This window comes from Excalfactoria chinensis, chromosome 16 (genome assembly GCF_039878825.1).
Source record: "Excalfactoria chinensis isolate bCotChi1 chromosome 16, bCotChi1.hap2, whole genome shotgun sequence".
Lineage (NCBI taxonomy): Eukaryota > Metazoa > Chordata > Aves > Galliformes > Phasianidae > Excalfactoria > Excalfactoria chinensis.
The window spans coordinates 1,698,113-1,712,551 of NC_092840.1; the positions used below are offsets into that span (position 1 = coordinate 1,698,113).

A 14,439-nucleotide genomic window follows, 5' to 3' on the forward strand; every position below is an offset into this window, starting at 1 on the left:
GAGTGACTAATCCTTATCACACCAACGTGCATCATTACAATTAAGAGTTCCTGTTCTTTAATTGCACGGTGATTGGACATACTAATCATGAGTATGTTTGAGAATTCAATATCTTTGTTTTCTCTCACTGCTAATAGCAGGAATTTGCTGTGAACGGTGCATTATATTCTGGTTGGATAGCCATTATAATTAAATTCTTATCTTTGTCTATGTTCAGTGAACCTTTCTTTGAGTGACTTCCATCAGAATGTACCTTTTTGTGCTTTGGGAAAATCTGAACTCTGTGGAAAAAGGGAAGAGATGAGAACAAGGTAAATATTTTGAGGTCTGGTAGGTTTTCCTTATAGGTTTGGCTTATGGCTTATAGTTGTTTCCTAGTGCGGAATACAATAGCTTGCTTGTTTTCTTTTACTTTGGACTGGAATCTCTTTATCCCTTCATACTCAAGCGTGAGTATCACATGATTTGGAGGTGTTTGCTTAGTGTGCTTCACTGCTGCAGAGCATCCCTGTATATTACAGATGAGTAAATCAGGACTGCAGGGAGAGGAAACATGGGAACGTGCAGCTTTGGAGGTGCGTGTCAGAAGTTTGGATGCTTCATTGCTGGTGTGTGCCCTGGCAGAAACAAGGGGCAGTATTGGGTCATACAGACCTCTTGCTATGAAGAGATCAGATTTCTGTTCTGGATATCCTTGCTTCTTTTATGAAGAAAGCTACAGCTTCAATATGCGGATGTCTACCTCTATCCTTGTTATACCTACAGGTGCTCAAACTGTGTTTTAGGGTGTTTGTATAGAAATGGCCTGGCAGGAAAACTAATTACAGGTTCTTTCAGAATCTGAGGCTGTTTGAGACGTCGGAGGGTATCTGGTGTTTAATTACTCAGAAATGCTTGTTGAAGTGAAATAATTTAAAATATCCCTACGCAGATAGTCTCGGAAAAGAGCAGCCTGTTACATTAGCTTACAGCACACCTGGTCATGGCAGTGTTGCTTCTCCTTCCCCTCAGGCTTTAGCAGCTGGAGCAAAAATCCTCTGCATGTGTTTGAGAGTTTTTTTTGCTTTTAAGCAGTAGGATGGATGCTGGCACTTGAGGGTAACGCTCCTTTCTAGTAAGAGGATAACAAGAACATCACTGGGGCTTTCTGAAAGTTGTCAGTTTGAGTAGTAAATTCCCTAAAATTCTGTGGTATGGCACTGAACTGAAGGTGGAATGAGGTTCCAGTGATTTAGAAGATACTCATCTTGACTTCTGGTGCTGCTTTTGCAACATTTGGTGCCTTATGTACCCAGTCACTCTTACTTTGCTTGGAATATCCTCAGTAACTGACTCTACCAGCAGCTGAAGCTTGCTTCTTCTCAGGCTGTTTCACTCAGGTTGAAAGAAATGGAGGAATAAGTGGGGGAGATCTTGTCTTGGCTCTCATTAGAGAAGCAAAAGATAACTCACCTGGGGTGGAGTGCTGACTGGTAGGCTGGTTTGAGCTGCCAAGCTTTCAATTGCTAGGTCATCCCAAGTGCTCTGTGGGATTGCTATCATGGAGGCACTTCCTGTGAATGTGTGGAAGACTACTGATAACCTGTTAGAGGGGACTAAGGGTGGCAATTCTGCAGTGATTTGATAAAAGCAGTGCCAGACCTGCAGCTTGTAATAATTCGGCTTGGAGTAGAGAGCAGTCTTGAAACCTGCCTGATATGATGCTTACCTGCAGAGCGTGGTTCAGTTCATCACAGTCACTGCTCTGGATGATGCCTGAGGTGGGTGGGTGTGTTGGTGTGGAGCGCACAGCCTGTGGATTTGTGGCTGGAGGACAAAGGGGTTTTGCTTGATTGGTAAGGTTGGTAGAGCACAGACACTAGGAGTTATTTCTTGTCTTGAGAGTAGATTTTAGTAAGCTGTTTGTATAAGGTACAAGTGCAGGTGTTTCTGCCCTTTGAGGGACACACCCAGAAAGCAGTCCTATTAAAATTAATAGTGCTCTTGCATCATTCTTCAGGCTGCCGTGCTCTTCTCAGCACTAAGGTATGAAGACTTTTCCTCTTGCATAAGACAACTTGGTTTGTTCTGGTTGAGGAGGAAAGAGTTTGGCAGCTCATTGAAGAGTGAGTTGTATGCTGTCGTGCCCTGTAGCTTATTTTTCTGAACTATTTCAAGCTGCTGTTCAGCTTTCTAACCTGTCGTAGTATGTACAGCTGCCTGATACTGAGCTACTAATTAAACTGATGCGGTGATTATCAGCTCAGCCCTTCCTGAATGCAGTTCCTTTACTACTTCTAGCCTACTTCTTGCTACTAGACATGGTTTGTTTGGTGCTCAGTTTAGGGACCTAGCAAGGTTAAGCCTTACATACTTATTTTAAAGGCCTCATAGTTATAACAGGCTTAATCTACTTTGTACCCTTGTTTCTAAATGTATATAGCACTTCTTGCTTTTTAGTCTTTCCCCAACAAGAGTCAGTTTCTAGTCTCATTGGAAACACTGCCCTGTCAAGCCAGTTCATCAAATAATGTAACAGTTTAAAAAACAAACCAACCACCAAACAAAACTCCCCCCAAACCCAGAAACTTCTCAGTAAACTCTTGCAGGTTCAGTAGGATTTCTGAGCTAACTGACTTCACTTCCAGGCAAGGAGCAATAATTGAAAATGTGCCTTGACAGAAGTTAGTCTTGGTTAATGTGACTGGTTCCATGAAAAGAAGGGACTTAAGCTTCAAGAATTACTGTGTTAGGAGTAAGCACCTGAACTGGGAAGAAATTAAGTTTGCAGTTTAAAGAGACTTAATGCCAGTAAAAACTCCACAAACTTGTTTTGAACACCACAGTTCTTATAGTGAATCTTGCCAAGGTGATGAAAGAATTCCTAAAGCTAGTTTGGATTTCCAGGCTGGGTTTGGAGAGCAGTGTGCTTCCACAGGTGTGGAGAACGCTCAAGTTTGTTCAGGTAGGTTGGTGAGTAGCAGGGGTTTTCATACTGGAAAGCTGTTTTGTTTTTTCTCTAAGCAGTCAGGAGATGTTGCTGTGCAGCGCAGGTGAGGTGCAGTGGTGCATGTTGCCAGTTGGGCTCTCTGCTGCTTGTGAAAGGTCAGCTTTTGAACCTCTGTGTATCAATGAACAGTGAGCTTCAAACTGGTGTTCTAGCTCTGTGTTCTGGAACTTCAAACCTCCTGGCTGGTTCTTGAAAACCTGAATAAGAGCAGTGCCTGTGTGTGGTTGGCTTTCTTGAGGTCTGCTTGATTATTTGCAACTTGCTGAAATGTGAGAGGTGAAGGAATGCCCTCGGGTCAGTTTAGAGAAGGCTTGCTGAGCTGAATGGAGGAAAAACTGTGGTTAAACAACTCGGTGTGTCATGTTTGCAGACAGAACCAATCAACATTGTATTTCAATAGACAGGTGTCAAGCTGTGTGTGTATTCTGCCCTAGGTGACTTCATGTAAAGCGTTGTTGAAAGACTTACCAGATCCTACTTGATGGAACAGATTCTACATGTTGAAACAGATACAATGGATTCAGACCTGTTGGAGGAATGTCCTGCTTGTTAGCTGACTTCTGAGTAGCCACTTCACCCCTCAAAACTATGTTGGTGACTTAGGTACTTCAGTTTTTTAATAACACCTTAACCAGAACGTTAAGAGTTCAAACAGCATACTGATATTTTTATAGTGAGTGTGCAAACATGGAAGAGAAAGCTGTGAAGCTGGGAATCCCAATGCTGTGTGAGTGACAGCTTGGCCTCTGAATTTAGAGCATCTCTGCCATGTTATATAAAGCGTGTTGCCTGGTGCTCAACTGCTCCTCCAGTTCAGAGCTTTTTGTAACCTTTAAACTCTATGCTTAGAGTAGGAATTTGTCCTGTTAGAACGTGCATTTGTTCAAAGAGCAACTTCTACTTACTCACCTGTGTCCTACATCTCTAGATCTCAGTTACTGAAATACTGGTGTGTGTCACTCCAAACCTAAGTGATTTTTTTTTTTAGGAGTTACTTGTAGCAAACAAAGCTGTCCCTGTCCTGCCACTAACCCTACCTTCTGTTCTGCAGGTTTAAGGACAGCATTGAACTCAGGGATTAGTATTTAGGAGCTGATCTGTGGGTGATTCCTCACGATGTGAAATCCAAGAGATTCCTCCAATTTCTTCTCAGATAAAGAATATCTGAATTGTTATCTTGAGGGCATTGCTTCATACCACCTGGTATTATTTTACAGTCTTTGTAGGAAGAGTGGGGAAAGTCCTTTCAACTGAACAAAATAGGCTGAGTGAACACTGTGGCATGCAATTGGTTTAAAAAAAAAGCAACTAACACATTAGGCTGAATGGAAGTGACCAAAGGCTCCAACTCTGAAGTAAGAAATAAGTCTAATTTGTCTAGTTAGGTTTGGTCCACTTACAAACCTCTGTGAAGGTTTTGTGCTTGAATTAAGTCCTTCCTTAGTGTCATGTGGTCATCTGAAACTGCCACCAGAGCAGTGCTGATGCTGCCATCCCACCAGCTCATCCAGGTAAATTCCTAACTTCATCACAGCTTTACTTCCTTCCAGTATTCCGTGTCACTGTCATTAGTGACACAGCAAGAAATCAGCACCTTAACCTTTTGTGTTGCTTTAGCCCCTTGTCTCTTGCATCTTCAGACATCTACATGCTGTCCTGGGTGTCATGCTCAGCATGACTGCGTACTTGGAGAGGATTTTTTAATGCTATGCTTCTGGGCCAAGACTGCTGCAAGCAAAATGTATGAGTGCTTCTTCAGTGCTTTATCATCTGTAAACAAAATCGTCTCAGTCCTAATGTTAAGTTGCTGGCTTGTAAGCCTTCACTGGACAGAGTGCTGCTGGTGTAGCCTGTGACAGGTACTGAGCAACAGGGCTGCTCTGCGGATCATGCGACTGAGCTAAGAATATGGGTTGCCTTATGGCACTGGAATGCTGGCGTGAATTCTGGTGCAGAGAGAGCAGCGTGTTGGCAGTGCAGCCATTGCTGCTGATTTTAGTTACCTCTCAAAAAATGCAACTGTTGTGTCATAAGGGTTTACCTTATGCCTGGCACAGAGGTTATGTGCTCGTGGCACTGCTTGAGCTCTGCTGGGGATTTATGCAGGAAGTGGAAACAGATGCATTTCTTAGAGACCTGTTTTATTAATGAATAACTGAAACTGTTAAAAGTTCTGGCTTTTGGTACTTGCAGTGCTGTTTGAGATCTGAGCTGATAAATGCTCATGTGTTTTTCACAGATAAAATATGCTTAGTCCTCGTGGGGTATGGAATGGAGTTACTGGATTTGTAGATGTTGAGGTGTCTGTAACTCAGCTGTTAGAGCAGCGCACTGAGACTCGGTGCTGAAAGTTACTCAGTAACTTGGATTTGGTTGCTGAGCTGCAAGTAATAGTGCTGGTGAAACGTAGCAAGGTTAAATGCAAAATGTACAAACAACGAACACCCAATTCAGGTCCTGTACCAAAGGGTAATAACACCTTACTTGGTAATAGTACTCGTGCAGATACTTGTGTGGCTCTAATGAGACTAAGAATCTGTTAGTGGTGTTTAGTACCTGGGCAGTGAGGATATTCTCTTCTAAAGTTTTATTGTATGTTTCTATGGTACTGTAAGGAAAGTTGTTACCTGGGAGCCTACTAGAATGCTGAAAAAGCATGATTCCTTTGCAGCTTCATACAAGGGAAACAGAATATATGCATTGCTGTGTTTGCTGCGGTGTTAGTTACTTCAAAATGTTGGCAGATCCTCCTCTGTGGGATCGTGTATCAGTCTGGGGTAGAAGCTAGTCTGCTAGCACATTTAATCTAGTTCTGATTTGTCAAGATCTCAAAGGTGGAAACAAAAAGCACTTTGTCCTGGCTATTCTCATGAAGACTGACACTTGAATCACTCTTTCTAGTTGTCTATTCAGTTATTTCCTTAGCATGCCATACTTGCTGAATGAAGCTCATTGTTTAGTAGTAAACCATAATTGGGTTGCTTCTATTCAAAGGCTTTCATCTATAGGTTGAAAATCTCATTCTGACAATTTGAAATGAGGTTTCTGAACAGCTTCAAGTTCAGTCTTGTCAGTGTAAGTTAGTGAGGCTTCTCTTACCAAGTCCACTAACTCATCTGTGAAACAAAGCTGTGCTGTGCTGAGCCTGACTGCTGTCTTCATCACATCCCTGGTGCAGCCTTTTCCTTGGTCGGGTGAGGGGTAAACAGTGGGACTGGAGGTATTTATCAGTGGATACCAATCAATAGGGGGCTGCTTTGCAGGTCATGCAACTTCAGCTGAGCTGTAGTGAAGCTCCATAGAAACAGCATCTGGTTGGTTTTGGTGAACTCTCCAGAGAATCCTGTGTGCTTCCTGGTGCTTTCTTTCTGAGATAATGCAGGTCTGACAGAGTATCCTGGAGATGCTGCATCCAGGTTTTAGTTCTTCCTTTTCATGTTATTGTAAACACTTCTTCCCCATTGCAGTCCCAGCTGTCTGGAGGCACCAAGAAGTCTGAATCTTTACTTTGCTGTATAACTTTTTTCACAGCTTTTGGAAGCTCTGAGCATCAGGACTTGAAACTTCTGAAGTGTATTTGGACCGTGTGAGAATTTCCATGACCCTTGTAGGTGATCATAATGTATTCAGCCTAGAGCAATCGAGCTTGGTTTTCCTACTGCTTGCATTGAGCTTTTCAGTCTGTTTGTGTTTACCTTAGTTAAGCAGTAATAATTGTTAAGGCATTAAACTGAGCTATCATAATGGAAGGACAAACCAACCAAATAAACATTATTGCAGATTCCTGATAATGAAAATTCCAATCGTGTAATACTTGATTTTTTATCTTTAAACTTGGAGAAAATGGGAGATCTTTGTAACTGACTTTCAACCAGCTAGGTAATGCACACTAAAAGCTTGATAGGTGTGGTGGGAATTGCTGTGACCTTATGACTACTGAGGATAACAGCTACTTGTTATGTTAATACAGGGAACAGCTGAGCTACTCCTTCAAGCATTTGAACACCAAAGAATGTGGTGTCCACTTAAAGTTTTTAATTGCTGATGCTTCCCCAGACAGTCTGGATGATTTTGTTTGCTTCCTTATAGCAATTGCCTAGATATGTTTTAGGCTGGAAACTGGGGAGTTAAGAACACTGGGATGTGGCTGTCTTCCATCTAAATCAGATGCAGTCAAGCACATGCCTTTCTCTTGCAGAGGGTGTACAATGTAAGGAAGAACTAATCACTGAATGATGGGATGTGGGCCTTCTGAAAAGGAGGCTGGGTCAGATGCAAGCATCTAGCTTTAGGTGAGAAGAATCTTATTTATGGTCTCTGGTGCAGTTTCTGCATACAGCTAATGTGAGTGTGGCACTAAGCATGATTCTAGTAAAGGTGAATCTCTTGAGTGCAGATAGTTTGGCAGTTTTCTTAGCATGTCAACAGAGGTTGCTGCTGAAGTTCTGAAGAGCTTTGACAACTCAGCTGATTCTTGTGTGTAAGAACAGCTGACTCACTGGAGAATGTACAGTGCTCCTGCTTTAAGTTTAATCACGTGCTTACAAGTCAGAATTGTTAAGGATTCCATTGTCCCAATTTAGGGCATCAGTTCTGTTTCATTACTTTCTTAAATTGCACACTATCTCAGACCTGTTTCTTAACTCACTCTATGTTGTGTGCTTACCTTCAGGCACCTGTTTCCAGCCCTGCAGGCTGAAGCATAGCTGTATGCTCTGCTGCTCAGTTGATGGGTGTATGGGCACTGACTGAGGTAAGCATCTCAAGGCTGCTTCTGCATGACAGTAAGTGCCTGCGCCAGGTGATTACTGTAAGGCTCAGACAGACCCACACACAGGTGCTCCTGACTCTCAAAAGAGATGCTGTTTGGTGATGCTGGTCCCTACCAGTTCAAGGATAGTAGAAACCTGCCCCAGAGCCAACTTTTCACAGTACATCCTGTTGATATATATATATATATTCTTTCAGAGGTGCAGCTGTGGAATGGTCATATCCAAAATGCTTGTATTTTGAGCATTTATTGCAGAATAGGTTATAGAACAATAGCTGTTTTATTGAGTTCTTGGATACCTTTAAGATCATTATGGTAGCTAGCTATCGTGTTAACAGAACCATTCTAAATATACTTCTGCCCTGCATTCTTGACAGAGTAATTGTGATGCCAGAACTTGATTCCTGGTTATGAATACATCTTACATATGCATGCATGTGAGAATGACAGAGCAGCATATGCTGTATGCGAAGGTAGTGTTTCTTTCAGCGTGGCTTGGAGTATATGGGACAATTATTCTTTTGCTTTTGAAGCATTATACAAGATCAGTAATGTGTGGCTCTTTGGAAGTGACTGCAAGCTGCAGGTTATGGGAAAGTCTGACTACTTCAAATGAAAATGCATCTTGGTTTCTGCAGACTGTGTAGGAAAACTGCTTGCAGAGCTTGCTTTGGGTGCTTTCATTGGACATACCATGTCAGGAGGATGCTTTGGTTGTTTCCACTGCATGTCAAGTCCATTTTCTAGTTCTGGTTTCCCGGGCTCTCTGACTTTTCTTTTTATTAGATTTCCCCAGCTTTCTTCTATATTGCCTTATTCTTCATTAGCCACAGTGTTAGAGGTGAGTATACCTGCGGGTTTCTGTAATGGGTTGGTCTGTCTGTTCAGATGTCTGCTCCTGTCTCTAAGCTTGCTCCTAACTGCTTAACTTCAAGGAAATGCACTGATGTTCTGGACAGAGAGGAGACAGGAGTCAGACTATCTGAAGGATGCTATCTGGCATATCTGCCTGATCTCAGTAAGGGTTGATAATGTTTTTTTAATTACTTTTTGTTAGGAAATTAGTAAAATATGTTTTTAAATACGGTCTTAAACTGCCTGGTCAACCTTGACTAGCACTTATCTGGAAGTGTCCAAAGACTGAATTGCCAGTGGCTGGAGAGATTGTCCCTTGTGTCAGAGCTACCTTTAAGTGTTGTGAGGTCTTGACAGCGCAGTAGACTTCAGTACAAGGTGGCAGCTTGGAGTAGGGAAGAGTTAATGCTCCAGAAATCTGCAGATAAGAGAAGAAGAAAATGTGAAGAGCTGATGTGCTATTACTACTGCATTTCCATACCTGTGTAAGACTTATATGTTAAACTTATGTTGGCATGCTGTTAAAACCTTCCCCATGCTTTCTTCCCTTTTCTGTGGAGGCAAAATAGCAGGCTTCAGTTCCTCTGTGTCTTGCTGCTTGAATTCTTCCCAAGGCTGCTTTCAGAGTAGTTCTGCTTCATGCTCTGGCAACCTTGCTTGAACTGTCAGTGCAGTCTGCAGGCCTCTCACTATGAATACTGCTGGCGTAGCAGGTGATTGAGCAGTGGAAGCATGAGTAAGTCTCTCACTGGCTGATTCTCAAGTCTGACATCATATCCAAGAAATAGATGGCTCTCTTTCACCATGAGGATAATGAAATAATTCCTACTGTGTTATTCATTAACTCACGTTTCATTCAGTGGCTCTGAAGAGGATAGCAAGCACGCTAGAGGTGAACTTGCATAAGACTTCTGACATTCTTTTGTTAAGATAAGCAAGAGTTAAAGCTATGGCAGACCAAGCTTATGCATGGCAGCGATGTCTCACTGAAGCAGGTGGTATGTGGTGTATTACACTTTTATATTGAATGGTTTTGACTTCAAGGAGGTAACCTGTGTTTAAAGATATTTGAGAGTTAGCTAATGCACAAACCTGGGTGAAGTTCTTCTGTGGTGTGGAGGCTGCAGCTTGCGAGTGGCTTCATGGAGAGGTGATGTTCAGCTTAGCATGGAAGTGCTTCAGGGCAGTTAAGGGAGACCAACCAATAAACTGGGGGACTTGCAGCAGTGAAAGCATGTGGAAAGCAGTGTGGTGACCTGTAGAGAACTGCTTGTAGAGGTGCCTGTTAAAAGCTTGATGGTGTTGTAGTATTTGCACTAATGTATGTTGAGCATGTAAAATTGGAATATCTCTTAATTGTTAGTGTCATGTCTGCCCCCTGCATGTATGCTTGTTTTGTCTGTTTAAGCACCTGCTGAATAGTACTCTGCAAGGGAACTTTAAAGGAAAGAATAATGACCTGCTTTGCTACGGGGTTTTCACTACTATTAAGGTTAAAAAAGAGAAGGCAGACAACTCTACCCCTGGCTTTAGTGCTGTATGTTTTAAAGGGGTCTGTGAGGGTTGGCTGTGACTCATCTTGGCTTTGATGTGGGTTCCTGATGACCTGAACTTCCTAATGAAGGGTTGTGGCTGTTATTCAAGTTACCATACTGAGTGTGAGCACTGTGCAATTCTGAGGGCTTGCCAAGGAGTTCATCTCTCCAAAGGAGCTTTATCTGAATTGTACAATTGAACCAATAAATGAACATAATCAGGTTAAGCTGTGCTGATTGGAGTATTCAAATAGTTGTTCAGTCTTTCTTGCTCTGAGTGCACTGTCATCGGTGGTTTATCCACATAGGTAGTAACATTTCTGAAGGGAGGCTGCAGTTGTCTTGGGTGTCTGAAATCCAGAACTGCTGGGCAGCCCAACAGAGTCTTACATTGTCTTCTATTTCTAGAAGCATTGGATGAGGGAGTAGCGGCTTCAACTAAGAAGAGCAGCAAGGTGGTGGTACAGTGGGTGGGATGGCTGCCTGCCCGGAGATGTGGTTGTTTCTTTACCCTGCTGGGTAGAAGTTACTGGGAGCTCTTAAAGCTGCCTGGAGTTGTATAGCTAGCCAGGCTGCTCATTTCTGCAGCTCCAACCCTCAGCTAGTGGGGGTTGTATTCACTGGATACGAAGCAAAATACTATATAAGCCTCAAGTGATTGAGGAACCAGACCAAAACAAGGTCTTTCTGGTGCCTTGAACTCTTCCTGTGCTTGGTTTTCAACCTTTTGGATACATTAATACTGCTTAACCATAAGGGCCAGTGTGGAAATGTAAAGCTCTGTGGTGCTCATCATGTTCTAAGTACCTGATGAGATGCCATGAAGTGAGCTGTGTAGGAGTGACTGATTTTTGTTTGTAGTGCTTCGCTGACTACAAGGGTTAGTAAAATGAAGATAATAAAGGTGTGTGTTCAGAGGATGTCCTCCCTCTATGAAAAGGAGGGAGTGTATGGGAAAGAAGAGTTGGAGAAGGGAACTGAGCATCATTCATAAAGCTGAGCTAATGCTTTACAGGTGATCACTGTGTTTGTATTTCCTAATGTGCAATCCTTGTCAGTGCTCTTTATATATAGTCATTTTAAGATGGAATTACAGCAAGCTGATTTTCATTGTGTATGGGTGGTGAAATATCTGCCGTGTCATTAATTAGCATTAGAATACTTCAGTTGGAAGGGGTATACAAAGAAAGAGTTGGACTGCTTGATAATCTCAGGGCTAACCAAAACTTACACATGTTAATAAGGGCATTGTCCAAATCCCTCTCAAGCCCTGACAGGCACTGGACACCAACCACCTCCTTACAGGATGTGCCTCCCAGCCCTGTTACCAGCATTGCTGCCTCCTTTGGATGCTTTCAAGGGCCTTAACACCCTTTCTTTGTTTTTGGTGTATTGTGGAGACCAGAGGTGCACATGGTATTGAAGGTGAGGCTGCACCAGTACTAAATATAATGAGGGTGTCAGCTGGGACTGGGAGAATAAAGTATGGATCCTTTCTGTCTTTGTTACAGGCAGTCACACAACCTTAACTCCTAGGCCAAAAAATCTGCCACCAAAGCACACCTTGCTTGTAGAATTTGATTTCACATCTAGATTTGTGTTATACCACCTGTGCAGCGTGTTGAAATGCTCTTGATGGTGAGGTAGGCTTGAGTATTCTGAACCATGCTCTGCTTTTTTTCCCATCTCTGCTCAGTGTGAAGGCGTCTCGGAGTATTTTTCCTCACTTAATTTTCTTAAGATTTGAACCTTGATGGAACAGGTTGACTAAAAGGAATCCATGGAGATGCTCAGACCTTGGATGGACAAGGCTGATCTACCTGATCTAATTGGACCTGTGTCAAAGCAGAGGCTTGGACTAAGTGGTGGCCTGATGTGCCATTCCCCTTTCTGCTTAAAGAGGCAGAATTAAGTGTGTTGTTATTGAACATTGAATCTTTGTCCTGTGACTACAGACAGCACAGACCTCAGGTGTTGTGTCTGAGTCCTTCAGAAGGAACCATTTCTCTGAAGTTTTCTTGAGCCTGATGGCGAGCTTCACAGCAGGCAGCTTTTATTTGTGGTTCTGGGAAAGAAGGAAACTTGTCTTGGTTTGCACTTCAACAGTTGACAAGGTCTTAAGGAGATCCTTGATTACTCGAGCAAATTGAGTTCTTTCAGTATTTTGTATGTTACCTGCTCGCGTGTGACATGAAACGAGTTGTTGGCTGATAGCAGTTTTTTTGCTATATATGTTCATTGGGAACGGGGCAGTAAACTGCATCTCCAAACCCAAGTATTAAACTCTTCGTTGTTCCTCATTTATTTCGTGTCTACTCTTCTGATTCACTTGTTAATCTACATTAAGACAACCTGAGTATTTTATCCTTGTAGATTTAGGACTGATGAGTGTGTTCAGTAGGTACAAGTGCTACCTTGCTTTTGTACAAAGTCAGTTGCCAGAGGATATTTCAAACTCAGGAATAAAAGCTCTTGCTGCAAAGTATGTCTTGTTTAAAATCTGAGATAAAACCATATTTAAACTGAAAATTATCTTACCTGCTGCATTAGTTGCAGACCTGTTGGACTTCCATAATGCTATGGGAAGGATGGGGGCTGTGTTGTGTTCAGGCTGAAGAGCCCAAGCTTCTTGTTTCCTTAAATTGATGGTTTCTTTTAATTACAACCAAGCCTTTCTCGTTTAACTACGTTTACTTGGAGTCACTTTAGGAAGGAGTGAATGTTCTTTTAAGGATAAAACACTTAAAAATGTCTTGTTATTGTTAGTGTTCTTCCTTTTCCGAGTTCAGTATATCTGCCAGGAAGAATGAGTTTCTGTAGGGAAAACAAGTGAGAAGCCAGCGTTTGTTTGGCTTGGATGAATCCATACTGAGTTGAGTTTTGGGGGAAGTGTGCTCTGGATATTCCCTTCAGAGTTCCCTGGGGATTAGGTGGCTGTGTATTCTATAACAGCATTCCTGTAACAGCAGTAGGAATAAAGGAGGTTGCTGTTGGAGTGCTTCTACAGTGTTGAACTGCTGTAGGAGTATCTATATACTGACGCATAACCTGTGGTACCAGTCTGCCATGCCTCTTTTAGAGGGCCCTTGGTGAAATATGTGGTACTTGAGTTGTACTTTCTCTGCTAAAACCCTCATCAGCGGTATGGAACTGGGTGCTGACCTGAGCAGGCAGGTAGGAAAGCCTGACTTAAGTCTTTATGTAGATAAAGCAATTTGTGTTGGTTGATGTCACCATGGAAATGCTGCTTCCAAAGGGGCAGCAACACCCCAGCTTTTATTAAATGAGGCAAATATCTGTGATTTTTGAAGGAAACGTGAACATTGAGATTGCTGGGTTTTTAACTTTACACATGGAGCAGGGGGAGAGCGAGCATCTGGCTGGTAAGCATGGCCTGGGGATGTGTCAAACCACGTTCTGTGGTAGAACTTCAGCTCTAACTGAAGCACAGAGTTTTGATATGTCTGCCTTACGTCCTTCATTGCCTCTCTGAAATGCCTGGATGTGTTTGCCTTCATGCTGTTTAACTTTTCAGAGTAAGCATGTTTTGTGAATCCAAGTCAATTTTTCCTTGGCTCTGAGCATCCCTTAAGCACAGTGTGCACTGAGCTTGCAGACCTCCCGGGCTATGCAGGCTGTGATATGAAGAGAAGATTCGTAGGGTGTCATGATTGAGCCCAGCCTCCCTGGCTAGTCTGAGCATAACTGCACAGAGTGTAACTATTTTTTGCTCTGGCATGCCCAAGTTTGAGCATACTGCCTCCATTCAGCAGCTGGAGGTTACTGGAACCAGAGGAAGAAAAGCAAATCTGTTCTAAAAAGCTGCTGTTGTGCCTTTGGAGGTACAAGTTTTGGTTTGACAAAACTACCCAGACCACTGGCTGTCATACTCAAATACTAGACTCAGTGAATGTACCTAACCTTGGAAGCTAGCTGTAGGAATTGAAGCATGTCAAATCTTGCTTCCAGTCTGTATCTGGAGAGATGCAGGACTAGTTGTTGTACCTCGTGCCTCCCCACTCAGAAGTACAAACGCTCATTAAATCCTTGGTATTTGGTTTGTCTTAGGCAGAGATATGGCCTTGGCTGTCCAGAGCTCCTTGCTGTAGCTCAATACGTGTTTGTCTGCATGTGTTTGTAGTACCCCTGTGGAGGCTGACTCCCTCTGCTTTCCATTTCATCTGAGTCTTCAGTGCAACTTGCAGAGGAGAAGCAGTGTTCAGCCAGATATACTTCCTGCTTCTGGCGGTAAATGGCTTTCCATGAGTGGAAAAAGATGGAATAAACTG

General features: G+C 42.7%; 1 protein-coding gene across 6 annotated transcripts in view; it reads left to right on the forward strand.

Annotated features, from left to right (window-relative positions):
• MTMR3 (myotubularin related protein 3) overlaps positions 1-14,439 on the forward strand; it is a 70,763-nt gene that overhangs the window by 6,189 nt on the left and 50,135 nt on the right. Inside the window, exon 3 of one of the 6 annotated variants that reach the window (XM_072350859.1) lies at positions 7,662-7,742. The exons of the other annotated variants lie outside the window; for them this stretch is intronic. The gene's annotated coding sequence lies outside the window, so the exon portion shown is untranslated. The remainder of the gene's footprint in view (positions 1-7,661; positions 7,743-14,439) is intronic. 6 annotated transcript variants of the gene reach the window in all.